Genomic DNA, 14,094 nt, shown 5'->3' with positions numbered 1-14,094 from the left:
GGTCAAATGGGACCCATATACGGAACATGACGTGTACATTGTCTGGGGTCTTGTTAAACCACCACCAGATATGTTGCGAGACGTACGGTTGTGGTTCACACGATGCAACCTACTCTTTATTTGGATGGTTGAGCCATACAACCCAGAGCGTGTCATGCGGCAGTTTGGTAAGCATCAGGATATTCCCCCACCATCACCAAGACGCCTTGTTGCTGATGTTCATACGTAAGTTCGGTCACTGTAATAGAAACAATGAATTGCACTTCAATTAATCTATTTCATTATGTAATAAAATTTATTGAATTGTAGACAAGACAATAAAGACATGAGTTGTTTCGACTGGAGTCAGCGTAATCAAACATGGATTACGAAATGGATTGATGAAGCAGAGTCTGATGGAGTACGCGAAAATAGGTAATTACATATTTTAATTCATCTTATCATCATGTACCTTCTAATGTAATTTATCACTGATGCAGAAGGTATAACGGTGAGATACTGCCAACGTATAATGAATGGTATCGCGCTAGCACACGGACTCTCCTCACCGGTCCCCCACCATCGAGTCCGACACACCTCACATGGGCCTCAGCTTACCACCGTGACACTTCGGTACTTGTTATATAATTGTAATTAAGAAAATATGTATTTATAGGCAATATTAATTTTTTAATTCCATTCAGATAGACGAGTTCAGGCAGATCGCACAGGACGCCCAGGACACTTTGAACTTGCGCAACATGGATAGTACGGAGGGAAAATCCATGGTAAAACGTATCTTTAATACTGCCATTAAAGGGCTTAGGCGTCTTGGTTGCAGCCGTCATGATGATGTTGTCAGTTGAGCATTCGACATGCCGGAGGCACCGTCGAACAGACCGAGTATGGTACGTGTGAGCCAGCCATCCGCCACACTGACCGTACCAGTTCCCTCTACCTCGCATACATCTAATCCACGACGCGACTCATCTCTACTTGAACGATCACAGTCCGCACACATATCTCAACACCATGGCGCCACACAGGTAATCAACATGCGTACATACATTCCTCCTGAACTTACAACAATGACACATTTTTTCCAATTGTATTAGGAGGATGATCATTTTCCGTCATATCCATCTGGACAACGATTCTCCTACACAGAAGGCGAATACTCGCAAAGATTCAACACTCAGGTATGCTCATATTTAATAATTACCTACCAACACATGATTATTTACATGCTTACTAATAACATGTCGTTTACGTTTGCAGGAATCTGTTGACCCTACGTGGTCCAACATGGGAGCTGGTTTAGGCCACAATATGCCTCCACTGCGTGGTCGTGACCACATGCAATCGCAATACCCAACTCTGGTTAATTCATGCTAATTACATACATGATTATTGCGTGCATGTTTCTGACGGAGTCATTCAATACGCATGAATCTTTAATCCCGACATGGCCCGATATGACGCAGCAACCACAATACTACGGCAGCACTTCCCAACAACCTCGGGATGATGTTACCGGGATAGTTGAAGAATTCTTCGGAGGTGCTATTTTTGGCACAGATGCCAGTTTGATTCCTCCAAATCAGGAATCTCCATACATATTTCAGACTCCATCGCCAGCAGATGAGACACGTACAGAGGATGAGGAAAATCAGTACGGCCGAGGTTTGCGTCCACCTCATCCCCCTCGTCCCCGGTTGTCGCCTTCCGGTCCAAGGCCACGGCAGCAACGTCGTCATCGTCGACATGAATGATACAAATGGACCTTACTTCTATGTATCATATATTTATCTATGCGCGCGACAGGCATTTAATCTATGTATGAGACATTTTTCTATGTATCTCGGAGACATATTAATATTAGTTCCAATAAGTTTAATTTCTAAATTAACTCCAATAATGAAGATGCAACATAAGTAAAAACGTTTAAGATACAACATAATAACCGCAACGAATTTTAAGATACAACGCGAAAGTTAAACTGAAATTAACATACATAGCTAGTACAACAGATCACTCTATTTGCCCTGTGTCCACCGTGGTCATTTTCCGGACTTGTCGCCGCGTTCTTCTGCCGCTTGCGCCTCGGCATCTCTTTCCCTTAATCTCTTCCTCTCCGCTTCACGGGCCTCTCTGCGCACCTCTTCCTCTGCATACCTACGTGCAGCCTCATCATCCATCCTCTTCTGATTCACCTCACGATTTCGAGCTTGCTCCGCCCTTAATTTTTGTATCTGTCTCTCTCTTTCTGCTTTATCATTAGCAATAGCCTTTTCAAAACGCTCCTCCTCATGGAACCTTGCCCATGCACGCCATTGTTTCTCCTCCACCTCGCGGCGTGCCCACTCCGGCTGCTCCTGGTCTATCCAGTGAAACCACATGCAAAGGGGAGGGGGAGACTGCAACACAAATACTACGGTTAATCAACGAAAATTAATGACATACAAATAATTTTTTTAATCATGCTGTTACAACATACCGCAAGCCTCGAGGACGATGAACTTATTTGCCTGGGTGGATCATGATCATAGCTCGCGCACATGAAATATTTCATGCCGAACTTATCAGAAAAATCAACCACCTCCTTCACCTTCGCAAGGCGGCCGCACCAACACCTCTCTGCTCTCACCCCCGGTGGCAAGCTCATACTCACTTCAATATTTTGCGCACGAAAGAGAGACGCGGAGAAGGCAAACTCGATCCTGCTGTTTCATTTCTATGCGGGTAAGACGGCTTATATAGCCTTCAATTAGTGTGAGCCGTACCAACAAAGTAGTGCAGAATAATTGGCGCACACTATCGGTGGTCTATTTGCTGTATCAGTCTGCTTTCGGTGTTTAATTTTCTGTATCGAGCGGGAACGGCTGCCTCCACCGCGCACTTAAGCAGCATCAAAATCAGTGCAATCAAAGCTTGATGGAACCTGTCGTCTGCGTGCATGTCGGCCATTGCAACTGACCAAATGCTGCTCCCACGACGCAAGATTCCGCGCCATGTGCATGGCGGGGCCTGCCTCCACCGGGGTTGGAGGCATACTCCACGTCGACGTGCCGCCGCGCCGTGGGGCGGCATGGCCCACCATGCAAACGGCGGGCTGACAGTGAGCACGACCGGCTAACGTGCCGCCACAGCCTCTGGCGGCGGGGCCCTGCCGCCACAGCCCCTGGCGGCAACCGCCACGTGTCGGCTGGGGGCTCTGCCGCCACCCAGTAGGTGGTCCTTTTTGCCAATTTTGCTCAGAGGTGGTCCTTTTTATCAATGAATTGGGGCAGGTGGTCTCTTTTGGCAAAAATTCGTGTGGCCGAGCTTTTAGTAATACAGTGGCTCTTCGTCCTGCTTCTGGCTTCGGCGGGCCTACCGTACCGTACGCCAACAACAGCCGTTGTACACCAGCTTTGCACACTGAATTAGAACCAGGTCACACTGAAAATATCTAGTTCAGCTCGACTCGACACAACTACTTATCCTAGTTGGACACTGAAAATATAGCTCGAGTCGACACAACTATTTGTCCTCGCTATGGTATTGTAGAGTGGCAGAGTAGAGTATTCCATTGTTTTCCCTGCATAAAAAAAAGAAGAATTTTTCATTGTTTAGCAAAAGGTCCATTGAACGTTTAAAAGGTTGTTTTCAAAAAATGCGTCTGCCGGGAGTCGAACCCGGGTCTATTGCTTGGAAGGCAATTATCCTAACCGTTGGACTACAGACGCTAATTGATTGTTCATTTCTTAACAACTAATTAGTCACAGAATAGATTAAGGTTAATAGATGAAGGTTTATTCGTGAGGCACCAGCACACCCACCGCACGAGTACGCTCCTGATGTAAAGGTGATACGTGCGGACGTGCGGTATGCATTTTCGTTTTGGAGAATACCTTGACTTTATTAACTCATCAGAGCACCATTGCAATCAGCAATAAGACTATTTTGAAGGAATACTAGGCTCTCCTCGATCCAATCCCCAGACACATTATTCAGACGCTCATAACGTGCACAAGCATGTGCCGAGGCATTGTTCGAGCGCCGAGCAAAACTAACAGAAAAGAACTCAAAACCTAGACTTAAGACATTAGTTTCTTCAAGCAGGGGTGAAATCACCGGACGATTCCTCCTCCTAGACTCCCACACACACGCAAGCTCAGACACGCAAGCTCAGAACAATCAGTTTCAATGATGACTCAACTGAAGTTGCGCGCTTGAGCAAAGACGGCAACATCACGAAGCGCCAAAGCCTCCGCTGTCAATGGGTCGACGATACGTGCATAGGGCTTGCACCATGCACCTTGGAATGTACCAGCGCTGTCCCTTGCCACGCCACCACTGCCAGCCACATGGTCTTGGCTGTTAATTGCACCATCCATCCACACTGATTTTGACATAGCCATCATCTGGTCTCTGCCATTTGTAGCTTGGTAGCTTCCATGGATGGAGCTTATTTGGTTGAGGGAGCTCAAGCTCCATCAACGTCTCATGTACTGCCTTAATGGCGATACCTGGATCAAAACCCTGCTCCGACCGTGCACCTATTTATTTCTTGAAGACCAAATGGACCACATCACCGTGATTACTTTGGCTTGGTCCTCCGCTGACCACCAATCTTGAGTTAAGATATCCGATGCCTATGTTACTGGGTGAAGTTTTGGTAGCTTGACATTTAGAATGTCCCTCACCTCTAACCAGAACAGTTTGGCGTGGGCACATTCAGTTAAAGCATGAAGCAAAGTTTCTGAAGTAGCTTTACAAACCGAGCAGGCGCTGTTAGCTCTGACATGCCTCCGAGTGAGAGTTGAGTAGTCCGGCACAATGCCTCGCATAACCCGCCACCAAACTCACACCTTCGGTACTACCTTCAAACTCCATAGCCGTTTCCACATTTCCATGTCGCCCTCTGAAGATGACATGCCTTCCTTTGTTGCTCATCTCCCAGCTGAGAAACAAGCATACGGTACGCAGATTTTACCGTGTACAGACCTGACTTTTCATAATTCCAGACCATCCAATCTTCATCTACTCTTGAACTTAAAGGGATTTGCACAATCCGTTCAATATCCACTTGGCAGAAATTGTTCTTTAGCTTCTGCATGTCCCACTGCTGTGTGTTTGCACTAATTAGCTCACACACTTTAACAGCTTCGGCACCAGGTGAACGAAACAACGACCGTAGTGTATGAGAAGACGGGATCCAATTATCATCACAGATGGAAATACTCTCTCCTGTCCCTACTTTCTTAATTAGGCCTTTTGACAGCTCGTGGCCTGCAAGAATGGCTCGCCAAGTGCGTGATGCAGTCCTTGGCGCCGTGGCTTCCATGAACTCTTTGTTATGGTAGTAACGTACCTATAGCACTTGAGCGAGCAACGAATCTAGGGATAATATCAACCTCCATCCCCGCTTTCCGAGCAGCGCAATGTTGAAGACAGCCATGTCTCGAAAGCCCATGCCACCTTGGCTTTTCGACACTGCAATTTTGTCCCATGCAAGCCAATGCATGGACTTTTTATCTAAGCATCCATTCCACCAGAATTTTACCATGATCGAAATCAATTTGCTGCATGTTCCTTTAGACAAGTTGAAGCAGCTCATGCTATAGGTCAATTTGGCTTGTAAAACTGATTTAATCAACGTTTCTTTGGTAGCAAAAGACATCAAATTCTCTGCCCAACCATTAATACTGCCTTTCATATAATCAGCAATATATTCAAAAACCTCGCTTGATAGACTCCCTACCGCTGTTGGGAGCCCAAGATATTTCTCGTTAAAAGCCTCTACATCAACATGTAATTCTGCTTTAATGGCTTCACGGAACTCATCCAAGGTACATGGTGAGAAAAACACAAAACTCTTAGCTCGATTCACTAGCTGCCCAGAGGCCTAATTGTATGTATGGAGAAGCTCATTCAATCGTGCCGCACTCTGTACTGTCGCATTGATGAAAATGAGGCTATCATCAGCGAAGAGGAGATGTGTTATGCAGGGCGCTCGGTGGCACACCCTGATGCCACGGTCAACATAACCCATGTCATAAAATTTTAGTAGTGTCGAGAGCCCTTCTCCACGTGGCGACATGGGGTCGCCCTGTCTCAGTCCACGGGATGGTTGGAATTGATCTTGTAACTCTCCATTCACTTTCACCGAGAACCGAACAGACCTAACACATTTCATGATCAAATAGATCTCGTAAACCAGGCTCAAACGGTTAAAGTTGACGGGTTTATAGTTTTGTCTTCGTTCGGGCTATCGACCAGATCCCTTACAGCCTAGTCTGTAAAAATAAAACAGGGTCCACGACCGCTCGACATTATATATACAGGTCGATGCGGCAGATACAACCATACAAGTTGAAACCCTATCTCCGCACCGCCGCCACCGTCGCATCCACTGTCCTGTTTGCGCGTATGGCTAACCGTGGCAGCTGCGAAAAGCGGAAGCTTCCGCGCGTGCGCCGCCGCAGAGGAGCATGCCAAATGGGTCCGCCCTGTGGGCACGAAGAAGCGTCGCTCGCCGCAGGGTGGTCCCTGTCGCATAAAAAAAAAATTCTCTATTGTCCACCTAAAGTTTTGATTCAGAAATGCGTCTGCCGGGAGTCAAACCCGGGTCTATTGCTTGGAAGGCAATTATCCTAACCGTTGGACTACAGACGCTAATTGCTTGTTCACTTCTTAACGGCATATAAGTAAAAACAGAATGAATCAAGGTTCAGCACGGAAGCTATGGATAAAGGTTTGTTGTTGAGGCACACCCACCGCACGAGTATGCTCGTGATGTAGGCATGTAGCGGTGATATGTGCGGTATGCACATTTAGCAACAAAACCCCCAGAGAAGTAGAGAGCTTCCTTTTGTGGCGTTTCACAATGAACGCACCAAGCTCGCTATGGTTTCAAAATCTTGATATGGGACTGATCTATGTGAATATTGTCTTACGTTCTGTTTATGCTATGCGTAATGCGTGGCATCACAGGGAATAAGATTGCTCTATGCCCGTATTGCTGTGGCTGCAAGACAGATGAACCAATACCAGGAACCTTTGGTGTTTTGGTCCCGCATAGCGACGGCTCCCAATGTCGTGGATTATCGTCCAATTAAGCGCCTGTCGGCGCTGATTGTGGTGTGAAACCATGCTTTATGTTTTGTTAGTGGATCAGTCGAGTTGATTGTGCATTTGTGCGTCCAGCTTTCTTCACCCGACAATACAACGATAAATTAGCTGTTTGACAAATATAGTAACAAATCAGACGTCAAGGGGTAGCATACGCATATCCAAAACACACTCAAGTTCAGAAAATATATAGTTATGTAGTATGTACTCAGTATGGCTGAACCCCGTTGCAGAGGATCGATGTACGTTCAGCCGATCGAAGATGCAGTTGAGAGCCTTCCGTCCTTCGCTCAATTAAGTTCCAGAGCTCTGGCACAGAATACATTCTGAGGAGGTTGCCAGCAAGGTTTTGGGTACCGGTTTTGAAAAAAATCTCTGAGGGGACTGAGATTTCCGGTAACCATGGTTACCGGAGATAACTGGTCAAACTGGACGAGATTCTTAGATAAAATTTGAATTTCAAACTTTAAAATATTAAAATGTTTTAAAAGTAAGGTTTGGAGGAGAAGGAAGTGAATGATTCCGACAAATAAGTTGGGGCATGGGGTTATAGTGGAGACAGCACACATACGGTTTAGATCAAATTAACCAATCAGCCTAAATTCAAACCAAATTCGAACTGACATTTTTTGGACGGTAAGTTCATTTACCAGAGGGGACTGAGAATTCTGGTTACCCGCCGGTAACTACGGTATTTCACCCGGTAATCAAATCTCGGTTGCCAGAATGGGTTCTTCAGCGTATGCTTCCTTCTGCATGCATCTTTGAACGGTTTTTAGTCGAGCTCTCCCATCGTTTTGATTCCAATAAGGCAATAACAGACGAGTTCTTATAACTTAAAAAAAAAACATGTATCATCAGATAGGTATGATCACCATCTGGATGGACAGAAATAATCCTGAATTTACACAATGGAGCATACCATGGGCAAAAAGGTCAAGAAGCAAATCCCAAAATTTATATATCAACAAAGCAATCCCAGATGATACATGTACCAATGCTTTTCGAGAATCTTGTACCTCATCTCCAATGACACTCTCTTTCTCCGGCACACTCAACTCTCTGACCTCAAAACAGTTCGGCATTCAGGGTGATAAACGATAGAATAGATTGGTAGGGTAGGTGATACGTCCAAAACGTATCTACTTTCCCGAACACTTTTGCTATTGTTTTGCCTCTAATTTGTGTATTTTGGATACAACTAACACGGACTAACGCTGTTTTCAGCAGAATTGCCCTGGTGTCTTATTTTTGTACAGAAAATCAACTTTCAGGAAAATCCCCGAAATAATTGCAATGGGCCTATTTTCACAGAAGACTTACGGAGCCAGAAGACGAGACGGAGGGGGGCCACGAGGGGCGCCCACCACATGGCGGTGCGGTGGGCCCCTGGGCCGCGCCGACCTATGGTGGCGCCGCCTCGGCTAGCCCCCGACGCTCCCCTCTGGACTACTTAAAGCCCTTGACCTAGAACGCACGGGGGGTTCGACCAATTTGCCAGAAGACATCTAGAACTCCGCCGCCATCGCGAAACTCAATCTGGGGATCAGAAACTCCGTTCTGCCACCCTGCCGGGACGGGGAATTGGAGGAGATCATCGCCATCATCACCACCGACGCCTCTCCATCAACCATCCATGCTTCCCTCATCCATGTGTGAGTAAATCCCCCGCTGTAGGCTGAAGGGGATGGTAGGGATTGGATGAGATTGTTCATGTAATAGCATAATATTGTTAGGGCATAGTGCATACTTCCGTAGTTGGTACTTTTATGATATTGTTGCAACTTGTTATGCTTAATGCTTGTCACTAGGGCCCGAGTGCCATGATTTTAGATCTGAACATGTTATTGATTCATGATGATATTCTTTGTTTTATGATCTTACCTGCAAGTTGTATACACATGTTGCTGTCCGGAACCCGAGGCCCCAAAGTGACAGAAATTGGGACAACCGGAGGGGAAGGCTGTGATATGAGGATCACATGTGTTCACGGAGTGTTAATGCTTTGCTCCGGTACTCTATTAAAAGGAGTACCTTAATTACCAGTAGTTTCCCTAGAGGCTCGGCTGCCACCGGCTGGTAGGACAATAGATGTTGTGCAAGTTTCTCATTGCGAGCACGTACGACTATATACGGAACACATGCCTATGGTTATTTAGTACTTGGATACTGTTTTATTATCGTCTGCAAATGCCCTGCCTTGATTATTACATGAGTTCTCTTATCCATGCAGCGCCCGTTCATCCATCCCTATGCCTACAGTATTTTAATCCTGCTGTTTACTATAATCACTACTGCTGTCTTTATTACACTGCTGCTTATATTTCACTACTGCTACTGTTATAAAACTGTTGCTACTGATAAACTCTTGCGAGCAAGTCTGTTTCCAGGTGCAGCTGAATTGACAACTCCGCTGTTAAGGCTTACAAATATTCTTTGGCTCCCCTTGTGTCGAATCAATAAATTGGGTTTTACTTCCCTCAAAGACTGTTGCGATCCCCTATACTTGTGGGTCATCAAGACTATTTTCTGACGCCGTTGCCGGGGAGCATAGCTTTATTTGCAAGTTCACCTGAATTGATATTGTTCGCTGCAAATCCTCCATCATGGGTAAACCTCGCGATGCTAAAGTCGCCATATTACCATCCACTACAAGAAAAGGTACAACTCTGAGTACCTCTGCTGCTCTTGATTCACCATCTGTGATAAGTCAACTTGTTTCACCACCACAAGCTTCACATGCTGGTACTTCTGCTGAATCTGAAAATTCCTCTTATAATTTTGATGATGCTTCTACTGTGCTTGATGATAATGGTTCATTAGGTCCTTTTCTAGATGCTACAATTGCTAGGTCTAGACAAATTGAAAATACTGAAATTCCTAATGAAAATACTGTTACACCTGTTAATTCACCTGAGTCTGCTGAATACTCTAGGGATGATCTTGATGAAGATTATGTGGAACTTTATGATGATTTTATTGATAAATGTAATGCTACTACTGATGCAAGTAACATTAAAAAGCTTCTTGCACAACGTGCTGTTAGATATAAACTGTCTCCTGATCCTAAATTTGCCACATCTCCTATAAACATTAAGGATAAGGATTATGATTTTTCTCTTGATTTATCTCATATATCTATTGTTGAGAAAACACCTTTTTATGGTACTGAAAAAGAAAGTGCTGTAGAGCACATGAATGAGCTTTCTACTTTGAGTAGCTTGTTTTCTGATGATATCAAGAAGCGTACTTATTTTGTTGCTAAAATTTTTCATTTCTCATTAAAGGATGATGCTAAAACTTGGTATAATAGTTTGCCTCCTGATTCTATTGATAGTCCAAGTAGTTTGCTTGATGTTTTCTTTCGAAAGTATTTTCCTGCTAGTGCTCAACATATTGCTTTGCAGAAAATTTATAGTTTTGACCAGGAAGATTGAGAGAAATTGCCTGAAGCTTGGGCAAGGTTTTGCTCTCTTCTTAGAGCTCGGCCTGGACATGATTTGGAAAAGCATGACTTACTTGATATATTTTATAGTGGACTAACCATTGAGTCTAGGGCATACCTGGATAGTTTTGCTGGTTGTGTTTTCAAGAAAAGAACTCCAGACGAAGCCGAAGAATTAATGGCTAGAATAAGCCAAAATCATGATGATTGGACTACACCTGAACCAACCCCAATACCAATATTGAAGAAGAGGGGTATGATTAAATTAAGTGATGAAGATATGAGAGAAGCCAAGAAATCTCTTAAAGATAAAGGTATTAAATCTGAAGATGTGAAGAATTTACCTCCCATAGAAGATTTATGTAAGATAACTCCATATTCATTCACAATTGAGGTACATTCTCTTCAGCGCTTTGATAAAGGAGACATCCCTTACTCAAAACCTCCTGGTCAATGTTTAGATGAATTTGATAATTATGTTGTTAAGCAAGATAACTTTAATATGAGAGTAGAGAATCATTTAATGGAAAATTCTCAAGCTATTAGTAAATTGCATGATATTGTGGAGAGAACCTCCAATGATGTTAAGATGCTTGTTAAACATTTTCATATGGTTCAAACTCAAATTGATCAACTCACTAAAGTGCAAAATGACTTGTTAAGAAATACTTCTAAAGAAAAAACATGCTTATGAAGTAACAACTAGAGGCTGTGTTTCTACTCAGGATCCTCTATATCCTGAGGGGCATCCCAAAAGAGTTGAACAAGATTCTCAACGGACTAAAGAAACTAGCGCTCCTTCTAAGAAAAAGAAGAAGAAACATAAAACTATTGTAGAATCCTCTGAGCCTGTTAATGATCCTAATAGTATTTCTATTTCTGATGCTGAAACTGAAAGTGGTAATGAACATGATAAAGATAATGATAAGAATGATGTTTCTGATAAAGAAGAGGTTGAAGATGAACCTGAAAATCATGCTAAAAATAAAAATTATACTAAAGAAGATTTTATTGCTAAGAAACATGGTAATGAAAGAGAACCTTGGGTTCAAAAGCAAATGCCTTTTCCTGTTAAGAAACTAAAATCAAAAGAGGAAGAACACTATAATAAACTTTGTGATTGGATGAAACCTTTGTTCCTGCAAATCCCTTTGACTGATTCTATTAAATTGCCTCCTTATTCAAAGTATATGAAAGATATTGTCTCTAACAAAAGGAAAATTCCTAATGAGGAGATTTCCACTATGCTTGCTAATTACTCTTTCAATGGCAATGTTCCAAAGAAGCTGGGAGACCCAGGTATACCGACTATTCCTTGTTCTGTCAAGAATAATTATGTTAGAACTGTTCTATGTGATTTGGGAGCAGGAGTTAGTGTTATGTCTTTTTCTCTTTACAAGATACTTTATTTAGATAAGTTGATACCAACTGATATATCTTTGCAAATGGCTGATAAATCTACTGCTATTCCTGTTGGTATATGTGAGGATGTTCCTGTTCAAGTGGCTAATAATTGCTTAATATTAACTAATTTTGTTATGTTGGAAATGCCTGAAGATGATAATATGTCTATTATTCTTGGAAGACCTTTTCTTAACACTGCAGGGGCTGTTATTGATTGCAATAAAGGAAAAGTTACTTTCAATGTTGATGACAAGGAGCATACTGTTTATTTTCCCAAGAGGGTTGATAAAGTATATGGAGTTAATACAATTTCTAATTGGAGAACTATCAAAGTGGGAATTATTGATTGTCCTATATATGAACCTAAACAAGGATATCAAAATATTATGATTGGATCCATATCAATACAATATAAGGTAACATGATTGATTTGAGGTTTATTTCTTCTTATGTCATGTAAAATTTATTTGGTGGCAAGACTTGATCAACCTTGTTAACAAGTACATTTTATATGCATAGAAGAGCTAAACAACATTTCTTTCTCTCTCCACACTTGTTTACTTTCTGTAGTACTACTTGTTTTGCAAGATGCTTTAGTTGTTTAGAAGTTTGAAAATCTTTTTCTGCCCTGTAATAGTTATTTTAACACCCAGAAATGTGCATTTTATGAAGTTTTAAAAAATTTACAAAAATTATATCACTGGTCCTATTTTTCAAAATGCAACCTGGGAGTGCCTGGGGCTGACCAGTGGGGCAACCCAGGGCTGCATCCCATGTGCCGGCGCGGCCAGCAAGGGGGGCGCGCCACCCTATGGTAAGGGCCCCACCTGGCCCTCCACTTACTCCTCCACCTACCACTCCACTCTCTTTCACGGGAAAACACACCACCATTGTTCAAACCCGAGTTTCTTGCTTTTCTTGCTCGAGATTTTCGATCTCCTTGCTCAGCCCATCTTTGCTGCTGAGATTTGGGGTATTTGTTCTCCGGTATGTGACTCCTCTGATTATCCAAATAGAATTTTGTTTGGTTGAGTATATCTTGAGTATTTTGCCGCTGTAGGTGACATGTTAAGTGAGTTTGCATGCTTGTTCTAAGTTGTAAAAAAATAGTTTTGATGCATGTTTAGTACTCTATCAAGTTCCTATAGTAGTTTCCCTCATTTATATGTCTCGAAATCAACTTTTATAATGATTGTTGAAAAATTTCAGAAAAGGAAAATGCATAACCACAACTTTGGAGAAGTGTTCGAGAGGGATACGACAAGAGCGGCAAGGCCTTCAAGGGCAGCCACTCGAGTTAGGCGATCCTATGATGAGGATGTTATTGCACCTAGCTTTGAAGCTGAAGAGGATAATGGAGTTCCTAATGCTTCATCCTTTCCATGCTTTGACTTTTTGCGTAATGCAGAGCTACTTGATGACTTCTTGTTTCTCATCAATAGTGTGGGCTTATCTACCTATATGGAAGATGAGAGTGATCAATTTTACAGGCTAACTAAAATCTTTGTTGAAAGCTTTAAATTCAGCAACTCACCCTTCACACCATCAGTTAAATTTAGGATTTATGACATGCCTATTACTATGAAGTTGAAGGATTTTTGTGCTGCATTGGACATTACTCCTATAGGTACAGCGAAGAAGATCGAGAACCACCCCAAATATTTGAAGGAACTCTATCGAGAAGTTACCAATGATGATAGCCGCACCATTCAGCGCGGCAAGATAAGAAACATTCAGCTCCTGCCATTAGATATTTCACTTACTATCTTGCTACTAGCATTCTTGGTAGGGAGAACACTAGCAACATTTCTAGTTATCATCTTGCTTTTCTGGTTGCTGCACTTACTGGAAGTACACCTTATCATCTTGGTGCTCTTATTGCTCATCGCTTAGATAGTAAGGGACCTATTTATGGAGGAATTATTGCCTCACGTATTGTTGCGTATCTAGGTTTTTCTATTGATCCTAGTGATGAGAAACTAACTCCTATTAAGCTTGATATTGCTGCTATGAAGAGTCACCAATTTGTCACAACTAACTCTAATTTAAAAAATATTGTCTATAGAATGTTGTTTATTGACGGGGATGAGAGGGAAATCCCTTTGCCGCAGGCCGATTTGTTCAGTGTCCGCAGGAGACCGTGGTCGCGC

The 14,094-nt window shown here is 42.9% G+C and overlaps 1 long non-coding RNA gene and 2 other non-coding genes across 3 annotated transcripts; all 3 read right to left on the bottom strand.

Annotated features, from left to right (window-relative positions):
- Nucleotides 1–1,922: 1,922 nt before the first annotated feature.
- Nucleotides 1,923–2,787, bottom strand: LOC127348945 (uncharacterized). Its single transcript, XR_011756812.1, has 2 exons — nt 2,477–2,787; nt 1,923–2,396 (listed from the first exon to the last, which is right to left on the bottom strand). It is a non-coding gene; the product is annotated as an uncharacterized lncRNA (long non-coding RNA).
- An 848-nt stretch (nt 2,788–3,635) lies between these two features.
- TRNAG-UCC (transfer RNA glycine (anticodon UCC)) lies at nt 3,636–3,707 on the bottom strand. The gene has a single exon. It is a non-coding gene; the product is annotated as a tRNA-Gly (tRNA).
- Nucleotides 3,708–6,567: 2,860 nt separating this feature from the next.
- On the bottom strand, nt 6,568–6,639 carry TRNAG-UCC (transfer RNA glycine (anticodon UCC)). The gene has a single exon. It is a non-coding gene; the product is annotated as a tRNA-Gly (tRNA).
- Between the last annotated feature and the right edge of the window lie 7,455 nt (nt 6,640–14,094).

The sequence above is a fragment of the Lolium perenne genome, chromosome 4 (genome assembly GCF_019359855.2).
Source record: "Lolium perenne isolate Kyuss_39 chromosome 4, Kyuss_2.0, whole genome shotgun sequence".
NCBI lineage: Eukaryota > Viridiplantae > Streptophyta > Magnoliopsida > Poales > Poaceae > Lolium > Lolium perenne.
This window is presented reverse-complemented; position numbering and strand designations above follow the sequence as displayed.